Raw genomic sequence first — 12,088 nt, forward strand, 5'->3', positions numbered from 1 at the left:
CATGGGTTGTACTGGATGTGTTCTGGCATAAAACTACGACATATTTTACAGATATTCTCGGATGGCCGCATTATTTTTCTGGACAGACGGGAGTTTTTCACTGAAAATTTTGATTCTGTTTGTTCGGTTCAAATGAGAACTGCCAATTTGACACTAATGACATAATCATGGTAGGAAGGTGAGATTTTGATAATGTTAGGAGACCATGAAATACCAAACATTCTCTGTTCGTATTCAATTTATTTAAAAGAAGGTTGTAGTGGAATGAATCAGATAAAAGCTGATGGCATCTTGTTAGGCTCGTTCTTTGTAATATAATACTGTAGTTTTATAAAAGCTACACGAAAATTGAAACAAGATTTGAATGATAGAAATCACGGTTTTTGAAACGAAAGCGTTATCATTTTGCTTCAATCTCTATAATTTTCGAATATTGACTTGAAAATTTCAGCGAATGACTCGTTTCTACTCAATGATGAAGAATTCGTGGTCAGAATCAATTGATTCTGACTTGGTCGTAAAGTTTCGAAGGAAAACAGCTACGCGCTTGAAATTTCTGATGGGAAAGGCTTCTGGTCTGACTGAATGCGCCGATTGAGTTCATGAACAAAATCCGTTCATCGCTTCCGGAGGTGTACTACCCTCTTAAACAGAAATGCCGTTTTTTTAGAGGCTGTCAAAACGAGAAATTGAATGCGGAATTTTTTCCATATAGTTGGGGAGCCCAAGAGGCAAATTAGGAATTTACGCGGGCGTGTCAGATTGATATAAGAGAAGATACCTTGGACCCTGCAGAGTACCTCTACCAAAAATTAGACCTATAAATACGAGGGGAATTGTATAGGTCAGCCTGTCAGAACTGTAAAACAAAAACGATCATTGTCCATACTCGAGCGTGTCAGATCAAGATATAATACCTATGTAATATGTGGTTCATTACATGTTTCAGCGAGCCCAAAAAATAAAAATTGGAATTGGCAATAAAGATCACACCAATTTTTTTTTTTAATTATGAGCTTCACATCGTTTTCTCATTCATTCTAAAAGTAGAAGAGCATGACATTTTCTACACATAATGAAGAATGATCAGGCCTTAACAAGCAGGCAATGGATTCAATAATGGGAATTAATTCACATATGCATACCACCCGCCGATATGAATATCTACAAGTGTTATGATCTGAATTGAACTAGACAATTTTCCATCGTTCCACCGGTGAGAAGAAGAGCAGATTTATTTATTTTATTAATTTATTTAGTAGTTCATTTCCTATAGGTTACCCCCAATTACAGGAAATCACAAAAAAAATATACAATGACACATTGGTATGGTATACAAAATTAAATAGAGAAATACGAAAAATTACACAAATTTCAGCCACTCGAGACAGTATTGTGCCATGGATATCATAATCAAAATGTATCGCTTTTTTCTTCTTCGTGTATGTCATAGCATAACATTTAGATATATTCAACTTCAATCTATTGCTTTCGCACCATGCCGAGAGGCTATCAAGTGCTGACTATAGCCTAGCACAATCAACTAGACTGAGTATTTGAATGAATATTTTCATTTCATTTCAGGTTGATGCCGAAGGTATGGTCAGCATCTGCTCTTCTTCGTTGGAACGTTCTCCACCAGCCGTTCTCGAAAAAAATATGACGACCTTGACTTTAGCATGTGAGACTAAGCTCCTCGCCTTCATCACCCTCTAGCTCAAAAACGGTTAGGAGTAAAAAAAATTGCTTCAGACAAAAGATATAGGCATAGAATTTTTTTATCCACAACTTTCCTAATGAATACAAAAAGGATAATATGTAGGTACAGAAAGGGAGATACTAAAAAAAATGCATTGTTATAATTTTCAAACACTCAGACTAAGATAGCCCCCTGATAAGTACCAGTTTAATGGGTCCAAGACTTCTGCAATAGCGATTCATTCATTCATTGCTGTATCCCGTTACCGGGAATGAATCTACAAAAAGACCAAACAAGGGAAACAGGGCTACTTGCGACTGTGTATCCTCCTTTGACTGTAGAGACCCAACCGTGACCTACAGATCCTACCACATTCCGGGCTGGCATATCCATGAATCTACGATTTAATAAAAACGTGAATAGCTGTGACAGTAACTGTTATTTGGGGTTATCAAATTAATTCTTTACGAAATCACTTAGATTTTACGAGTGATGATGAATAGTGATAGCGATATCTGTACCACTCCTCCAGAGCTGAGGGAATTGTCATCTGCGACGACTTAATCGTGACAAAAATAGGTGGTCGACGAAAAAATTTAATATGTACCTTGCTGAAAAACTGTCTATTTTCTCGCCGGTTTGTTACACTCTGCTACGCCACCGTAGGCTGGATTATAATGGAGAGTTTTTTGTCCTTGCCACATACATAAATACTATTGTGTGTGAAATTATTAACTTCTATATGCAATAATCCAAAAAGCATCAAGAACAGAACAACAATAGGTAATGAAAGTTTCCTTTGCTGACCAAACTTCAAAAAAAATCGTATTGTATTATCTCAACTTATTCCCAGTTTTTCATGATGGATCTGATATAGATATTAGTCAAATAATATAAATTCTCCTGTCCACAGTCTTCCAAATGAAATATGTTCTATTCGAACCCCCAAAAACGAACAACCCCTGTGTGCTTATTGAAAGGCAGCGCATGATCCTGTGCTGCCACGACCCGATCGAAGCAGATGCTCTGTTCTGCTTTATCAAAGTTTCAATACCCAAGGGAAACTTTGAGGAACACAAACGTTTACGATAAGCTTAAACCGTTAAATGTGTTTCGTACCTATTTACACTGCAACTTGATATTGTGCCCATTAAATTGAATCTATACTGTGTATATAAACCATTGAGCTCGAGACTGAGATCACCAATGGCATGAAACCGTCAAAGTTTTCGAAGTACAGCTATAATTTGATATGTATTTTTGTTTGATAAGCATATCTAGCACATAGCACATATCCAACATAGCAGCAATTCAAAAGTGTTGAATTATACTGTAAAAAAAGAATAAAAATAAATGATCGATTTAATACCTACATACAGTGTCTAATGATCAGGTATCCTTTTCATGTATTCGTTATTTATCTATTATTATTTTTATTCTTTTTAGTTCAAAGGTGATACATCTCAGACTCTCTTTAAAGAGCTTGTTCAGTTTGAAGAACCTTGTGCTTTTGTTACGAGGGATAGGCAAAGTACATCCTTAGCTCTAATCAAAATTCCAATTACAATGTTCTATATCACAAGCATTCGAAATACAAATACGAAATACGAAATGCAAAATATGTTTATGTCGTGTATTTGAAAAAATACAAAATATAGTAGGGTTTTCAACTATTTTCATTGAAAATACAAAATCAGTCAGGTGTTATCTGACAGACTTCTCGGACGCGCGTCATTATTTGTTATCTTAGACATACCTGTGGAGTAAATTTGATCATCTATAGATACATTCGTACTAATGAACTTACAAAATGATTTGAGGGTAGGATCATATAGCTTTATACAAGGGACATTGAAGGATCAGAGTTCACCTACACAAACTCAACATCCGCAATGATTAACTACTCTGCAGGCTTCGCCTAGAGGAGGACGAAACCATTATGACTGCCTGGAGGCAGACAAAGTCAGACTTGAAATCTTTGTTTCGCTCAGGCTTCAGCTGGATATGAAGTACTTTCCCTCTGACATCATCTCTTTTCTTAAGAAGATGGGGCTGGAGGAAGAAGTAGGGTCCGATCTTTTTTGTCTGCCACAACAGAATACTTTGGTCGCAGTGGGAGGTCTGCTGGATCCGACACAAGAATGTGCACAATCTAATGAGGAGATGACCAATAAGTGAAAGCCATCTTCCTATGGTCCCTTAGTTCCCTTAGTTAGGTAGTTAGTAGCCTCAGTTCGTAGGAGCTCTGCATGAACCCACCATAACATAAGATGTTGGTTCAGGTTAGGTTAGGTTGGGTACCCTTGGCGTGGTGCACGGGCTTGAGTATTTGCGAGGAATCTGAAGACTTGTTTTTGAGGGGAGCAATGAAAACCAAGAATGACCAACAACATGAAGCAACTATGAATTTTTTTTTGGCTCCCAGAGTTCATGAATTCATGGACTCGGGGCAGACCAGAAGAGTAATGTTAGTACTTCACTGTTCTCTTCCTATTACTGATGCGTTCCCCACTACAAAGATACATACGTTGCAGGAAACAACGAAAACGACATTGGGGAAACAAAGAAGAGGACCTCAAGCCAAAGAAAAGAAACAGGAAAGACCAACTGGAAGCAACTATTGCTCTCTTGGTCCCTCGAAATTACGGAATCGGGGTAGACCCAAAGAATAATGTTCTTTGCATCAAAAAGAAATTGTTTGAGGAGTAACTATGGCTTACTTGGCCCCTGAATAATAAAGACTCCGGATAGACCTAAGGAGCAATGTTAGTTTTACACACCTCAATATCTCGAACCCAAATTCCTTTCAATCCAAGCGCTAAAGTCTAGGCGTACAGTTGGCCGGAGACAGAGCTATCGAGAAAAGGCTTCGGACGGTTCGCATGAGAAAGTGGGATGGTTATCTATGGCTGTCTTGCCCCTCCTAGCCCACGGACAAGGGGCAGTCCCAAGAAGTAACGTTAGTACCACATGAGAGAAGTAACTATGACTAACTTGGACCTCCGAATCTCCGGACTCGGGGTAGACCCAAGGAGTAGCGTTAGTACCTCACACAAAACCGATGATGGGTGAGGAGTAACTATGACTTATTTGGCCCTTGGAGACGCCTGTAGACTCTGGGCAGACCCAAGGTGTAATGTGCCCGAATCCAAGGGCTCCTGTCGCGGCGTGCGTCTAGATAGTGACATCTGGGAGACTCAACCTGGGCTGGAATGTCTAGAAGACCCTACAGACTGAGCTAGTAAGAAAACGCTTCGGGTGGTTGACATGAGGAAGTGGCGTGGTTAATAATGGCTACCTTGGCCTCTCTAGTCTACAGACAAGAGGTAGACACCAAGAAGTAATGTTAGTACCACATGTAAGAAGCACTATGACCCACTTGGCCCTTCGAATCGGCAGACTTGAGGGAAGACCCAAGGAGGAGTAGTATGTCTCACTTTCCCCCTTTGGAACCAAGGGCTTGGCATAGACCCAATGGGCACAGTTCGTAGTGACGCCAGAGTGACTATGGACTATGGTGTGGGATTCCGACTATCTTGTAGAGCAGGGGGTATTAGTGGGTGAAAGTCCCACACGAATCCGCAGCACTGCACCGCCCGATGCGGAGAAGGCTTCCCCCCTACCTCTTGGGCATAAAGAAAAAAAAGAAAAAACAAAAAAGGTTAGCTTGGGTAAGGTTAGGTTAGATTAGTTCATGCCAAGGGTCACCAAGTTATTCAAAATTTCAAGTTCTTGTTTTGAAATAGTTTTGAAATCAAGACAAGAAGTAACTGTAGACGAGCCTGAACGCCCTGGTCAAGGAATAACATTTTTGGATTTTTTTTTAACTATTTCCGATTCCGGTGTTCTTTACAGGATGAGAAACCCCATATATTTTAGTTGGAAAATATGCATATATGAGGTTTCTCAGCCTGTGACTGAATCATACAATCTTACTCTCTTCAGTTTCTCCTATGTGATTTTTCTCTGATCAATTCAACATATTATGAGATTTGTTTTTTGTACGTTTTACCTTGCAGACACAATGTTCATAATTACAGCAATTGACCTCCGTAACCAGATAGAACGTATCTTCGTATGAATAATGGTAGGCAGCAAGGGCGGCTCGTCAGAGGAGGCAAGGGAGGCTAAGCCTCCTCATAAAGCTTAGAGCTAAAATACATTCACTTCGGGCATGTCCTCATTTTCAGAAAGTAATTTCTATATACATTTTCCGAACACCTGAACTAGATATTCAGATAAAAATTAGTTCATTTTTCGGTCCTCCGCTCATAAAAATCCAGCATAACAATCGTACAATCCACCGGCTGCGTACGCGTCCGCCGCGTCGAATGTGAATATTTCCTACTTTCCTAGTACTGCCTATTCGGACGGAGGCTGTTGGGCCTGCTGCCTCCGTTGATAGTGTAACTCACGCATACGTTCTCTGGACTCGCATACTAACCGAACAAGAATTCAGCTGACTTACTGTACCATATTCGCCCGTCAAAATGTACCAGAGGAGGCTCAGCTCCCCTGTTCTCAATTGATTCTTTCGTGCCGTCTTCGACTATATTTGCTTGATCTCCGACGGTAGGGGCGTTGTCCGGCGGTAGTTGTTATGATTTCAATTTTCAATTTGAATGTAAAGACTTCGTGGAGAACTGGAACTTCGGGAAATTTGTGATATATTCTTGTTAAGATAGGTTGTTTTGTTAGGGCGTTAGGGGTAAGTACTGATACGGATCAAAAAATAAAATGGAATTGAATATTGAGAATTAACTGTACACGTTGTTAAAACCTTTACAAGACCTCCACCTCCACCAAATATAATTACACTAAAGTCTACCGAAAATCGTCAGAATAGAAGTTTCAGTGTTGTTTGGTACGATAAATGTGATTGGTTAACTGGATCGATCAAACAGGAAAAATTATTCTGCTGGCCATATTTACTATTTTCTCATCAAACAGAATATACTTCATGGTTCAAAACGGGGTTTTCAGATTTGAAAAATTTACCGCGATCTATTGAAAGGCATAACAAGTCAAAGGAGCATATAGCATCCTCTTGCATTCAAAATTAATCTTAGAACTGACAACTTTTCATTATGCTGAAGAAGTATATTTTATTGACTGATAAGAGTTTGTTCCAACACTCCTCGAAAACTATTAGCCTCCTCAGCTCTCATGACCACGAGCCGCCACTGGTAGGCAGTAGCACTAAATTACATTAGGTAAAAAGTGAGAAGAAACGATGATTTATTGTTGTGATTGGACAGACGAACAGTGTTGGGAAAGGAAAGATTTATGGAGTGTCCCAAGGTACAGTGTTGGGGCCATTGTCATTCATAATTCATATGAATGATGATATAAGTGAGCTTCGGGGAGAGAGAATGCGGAAGAGATGCGAAATGAAGGAAGATAAGATTTAGGATGGTTTTAGTCAGAGCTTGTTGAAATTCAATGAATCAATTATTTGCTTCATTATTTTCAAAAGAAATCTTTCGCAATCCATCACATACAGTTGAAGAGTAACAGTTGAAATATAACCTTGAAGAGTAGTGCAGACTTTGGGACATTTGGATGTTCTTGACTCAAGGGAAAGAAATCCATGAAATCTGATGAAAAATAAGTGCATTTCAAACTCGAATCTGCAATTCTTCAATCTGAAGGCTGCAATTTAGGGAATAATTTTGAAAAATATTGACGAATTTTTGACAAACGTTTGGAAAATATGGAAACAAATGATATATACCCAAATCATCAAGGAGTCACTGTTGATTAAAACTCATTAAAAAACAAATAGGAAAACTACCTGGAATGGTAATGCAAGAAATTTTGAAATCCCTTCATGTCTAGAGTTAATTCAGTTCTTAAATTGAATACCTCCTAATTTGTCACACCTTTTCTGATCGAAACAAAATGAGGATAAAAATTTTTCAATGGAATGAAAGAGGGAACTTTACTGAATATTTGGTTTAACATATATCCAAATTCAGCATCATCAAATGGAACTCTCTATAAAAAGATCCAACTCGCATGAATATGCTCGAAAACCAAAATAGCTGTTCATTGTTCATTGTACTCGCCAATAACAAATCAGTTATTATTTCGTAATTGAAAAGGTTCTTTCGTTACCTTTGAGTTATTACATGTGGATTGTTGCAAATTGGCGAATTCAAAGTATTTGAATTCGAAAGTATTATGTTGTTTGGATTCAAGTTTTGCATGATTTATATGCTTCGGAAGGAAGTCAGTAGTATATATATTGTATGGTGCCCTTTGTGCTCAATTCGAAAAAATGATTTTCCATTTATTCTGTATGCTAATGAAACAAAATGGCGAACGCGCTCGATCTCCATAAGTGAAAATTCATACAAATCGAAATATAATTCTATTTTCGATGATGTCCGAGACATTTATTGGTGTGAATTCTCATCTAACTGTAACTCAATCTATGAATGACAGCAATCCTCAAGAAGGCATTTGTGAATTCAATAAAATACAAATACTTTTTTAAAAATATTGTCATTTGCTCCGTAATGTTAAATTCTTCTAGATTTCTCTAGATTGTCGTTTTATTGAAATTATATTGATCGAATCAATTGTTACATATTCGGTAATTTCCCTGAAGGTTGAATTGTTGTTTCATCACCTCATTGCATTAATTTCATTGTTCCCTCCAGATTTTGGTTTTCATTACTTGTCATCATTAACATTGGACAAACCGAAACGCTTCTCAAAAAGAGTTGTTGGTGTCGAGAATAAAATCTTGGAAAAACTCCGTAACAAAATTTTTATTGCTGTCATAGGTTTGTGTCATAAAATATGGACATCTCCAGACATTTTCAATCCACATCTGGAAGAGATCCCCAATACATGACAAATGACGCCCCCTGAATAGGCAATAGAAATTGCACTTAAAGGACTAAAGTCTTCCATGCACTTCAATATTTATATTTCCAAGGAATTTCTACCTAGAATTTCGAATTTTTCATGGAGAGTAGTAATCGGAGAGATTCAGAGGTGCAGCTTTGTGTTTTTCTTTGAGTGTATTGTAATGAATCCCAGTTTTCTGAGGAAAATTGGAGTTCATTTGAGTGCATTCCTTTTATTTCATATTTCCGCCTTTGAAAATATTTAATTCTCAAATATTCAGTACATTCATTCCGATAGGCAGAGTAAATGTAAAAAACCGTTTATCTGTGTTTAACGTTGTTTTTCTTGCATGCCGTTGAAGATTTCGACGTTTTTCTGATGTTGATGTGCGATAAACCGGAGCTGACGAAGTTTTTCATTCTTGTCGCATTCTGGAATTTTCAGATTTTAACGTGTGGGGGGATTTGCCTATAAAAGCAGACTTTCCCCCGCGACGGTCTCTTTTACTTCAGTCCTTCACTTTTGATTTTTGATTCTCTTTTACTTCAGTCTCTTTAGTTAGTTTACGCTCCGTACTTTCTGCGATTCTACGTTAATTGTGTGCCCGACAAGCCGTTCAACAATTAAGAATAATTTTGTGTTGCTGGTATCAGTGCTATTAGGAATTAATTTTTAGTTTTTCATTTGTTTTCCGCGAGTGCCTGAAATAAAGGAGGTAGGTCCCCGTCTTTACCGTTCAGTTTCTTAATTAGACCTACACCGGTTACTTCTTTGACACTGCTGTACTGTATCGCTTTCTGTTATATTTTATCGTACTTTACCCTGTTTCGCGAGTCTGACTTTTCCCTTCGCTATCAGTCATGGTGCGTAAGCCCTTGGGGTACTAAAGGGAAAGTCCCGTCAACCCCCCTGTCCGCGTTCCGCGTCATAAGTGTTGAATCCGAAATTTCTTCTTTTCTATCAGTCATGGCGCGTGAGCCCTTGAGGTAGAGAATAAGAGATACCGCTCGTCGTCAGTGAAATCCCGTAGTTGCGCTAAAAATAGACCTTTTCTTCGCTATCAGTCATGGAGCGTTAGCCCTTGGGGTAGCGAATAAAAGTCTCGAATAGATCCGCCCTGGTTGTGTTTCTTTTCATTGGAGAAATACAATTAATTACATCCCGATACCGCATAGCAAGTCATTTCTCTTCGCGAGGTCATCCTTAGTATTCATTTCGTCAGTTCTGGTTGGCGCATTTTATTGAACAACCTTTGATTTTTCACTGTACCCGGTATAAACTTTACAAAGTGCTCGTGACCGGATAGAATTTCCCGAATGTATGTTTGCTGATAGATTCGCTCATATTTCATACCTACACATATCTCCGTTGTGCATATAATCAGTTTCCGAAGGTGTGAATAAACAGTACATAATTTAATTTTGACTACTTCGTTATCGCTACCACCCTAGATAACAGCGAACTCTGTCTCCGACTAGCAGCTACTCTGGTAGGTTTGCTATTCTTCCTAGTGAAAAGCATAGCTGGCGCTCGAGCTAAGTTTTCTCCGAGGTAACCACGTTACAGTATTCCTGAAACCTCATACAAAAATTTCATATTTCACACTCTAAAACTCACTTTGAAATGAGTTATCGTATGTATACATTGTGAGAAAAATTCTGTGAAGGGATCTCTTAGTCGAAATTCCGAAGGACGTGTTAGAATAGAATTCCAAGTTTTTCGCCATTACAGTATAGCAAAAACACGTTTTGTGCATGAATCAATTGATGGGACACAATTGAGACAATGGAGCAATTCTTCGAAATCGTTGTTTCCAGTTCGATATTTCCCACGTGCCCGGTTGGTACTTGAAGTACTGGGTACTCCATTTTCACCATTTTCGTTTGAAACCCCATGCTTCGGTTGGGATATTCACGCTACACTATTCTGATGAGGGACAATGATCCCGAAACCGGTCTCCCATTATTGGAATGACAATTCTTCGGCATTGGCACTTGGAGTACTGTATACTCCATTTAAACTGTATTTCCCGACCGAATGTGGTCTGGCGAGCAAATCCTGAATTGGTGGTGAATTGGTTTAGGAGTCTGCAGAGAAAGTGAGGTTTTGGTTCAGTCTTTGCGGGACAGGTGGCGCATTAGTATGAGAATTTCCCAAACGTCGCCTCGATTTCGTTCAAGACCCCATTCTTCAGTTGGAATATTGAGCGCTTCACTATACTGACGAGAGACAATGATCTCGTAATCGATCTCGCATTATTGGAATGGCAATTCCTTGGATTTTTGTTTCCATTTTGATATTTTCGACGTGCCCTGTTGGAACTTGGAGTACTGGCTAGTCCATTTTCACCATTTTCGTTTAAGACCCCATCCTGCGGATGGGATATTCACGCTACACTGTTCTGATGAGGGACAATGATCCCAAAACCGGTCTCGCATTACTGGAATGACAAATCTTCGGAATAGGCACTTGAAGTACCTACTGTATACTCCATTTTCACTGCATTTCCCGACCGAATGTGGTCTGGCGAGGAAACCCTCGCCATTTTCACTAAAAAGTTTGATATGATGTAGAATTCAGTCGCGAGCATGAAGGGTGAACCGCCCCTTATTTACCGCCGCCCCTGCAGTTCCGTCGGGGCCGAAATAGGGCGAACCCGAATCGTTTTCCCGGCTCTTTTGCCACAGTGTTTACAGCTTTAATCGGCTCTATCCACGATCTCGCGTCACAAGTGCATGACTGCTCCGCGTGCAGAAAGTAACGTCTGTTGAATAAACATGATCTCGTGTACTGGTTATTCCATCCCGGCAAATAGGATTTCATAGTTGGTAGCTGATGGTACAAGTGGCCCTTTGAAGGTGGAAGGTAAGGGGAAGCAGTTCTCGTGATCGGGTTTGTTTACTTTTTTTTGGATGGCACTCCGACAGGGTTAGGGACCTTATGTCGACGTTTTTCGTCTGTGAAAATCGAGCTCGATTTTTTCCTCGAAGAGCCTTGTGGCCTTTATGATTTATGTTTTAACATTATCATTCAGTATTATGAATACTTAGAGATAATGGAGAGGAGAATGGCATGAAAATCAGAATTCACCCAATTTTCACGTTAACTGTTGCATGATGTTTACTTCATTATCTGACACTATTCGGGATGAGAAAAACAATGATGTAATAAATCAAAAATATTGATTGATTTATTTAATCCAATGTTAAGTGAATCTCGTTCTTCCCGAGCAAAAAATTATGGGGTTTTTGTTGTTTAATCAAAAAGCTTAAGAAATTTATCTTACTGCTTATGACCTATACTTGATAAAAAAAGTTAGTCATATGTGCAGTTCATAAACTTATTTGTGGTGTAGTTCTTTTTTCCATATACGTCAAACCGGTAGAAAATTACCTACAGAAATTGTTTCAGTAATGGCACTGAAAATTCTACGTTTGCTGTGTATTTGTTGAATGTAAAGCGAAGAATTTGAAATTTTACATATAAAAGTCAAAAGTTAAAACTGAATCTTTTGGAAATTTTGAAAATTAA

The 12,088-nt window shown here is 38.7% G+C and overlaps 1 protein-coding gene across 1 annotated transcript in view; it reads left to right on the forward strand.

The window, feature by feature from the left end:
• Window positions 1-11,259: 11,259 nt before the first annotated feature.
• Window positions 11,260-12,088, forward strand: part of LOC123316942 — an 82,557-nt gene continuing 81,728 nt past the window's right edge. Inside the window, exon 1 of the mRNA XM_044903261.1 lies at window positions 11,260-11,422. The gene's annotated coding sequence lies outside the window, so the exon portion shown is untranslated. The remainder of the gene's footprint in view (window positions 11,423-12,088) is intronic.

This window comes from Coccinella septempunctata, chromosome 7 (genome assembly GCF_907165205.1).
Source record: "Coccinella septempunctata chromosome 7, icCocSept1.1, whole genome shotgun sequence".
NCBI lineage: Eukaryota > Metazoa > Arthropoda > Insecta > Coleoptera > Coccinellidae > Coccinella > Coccinella septempunctata.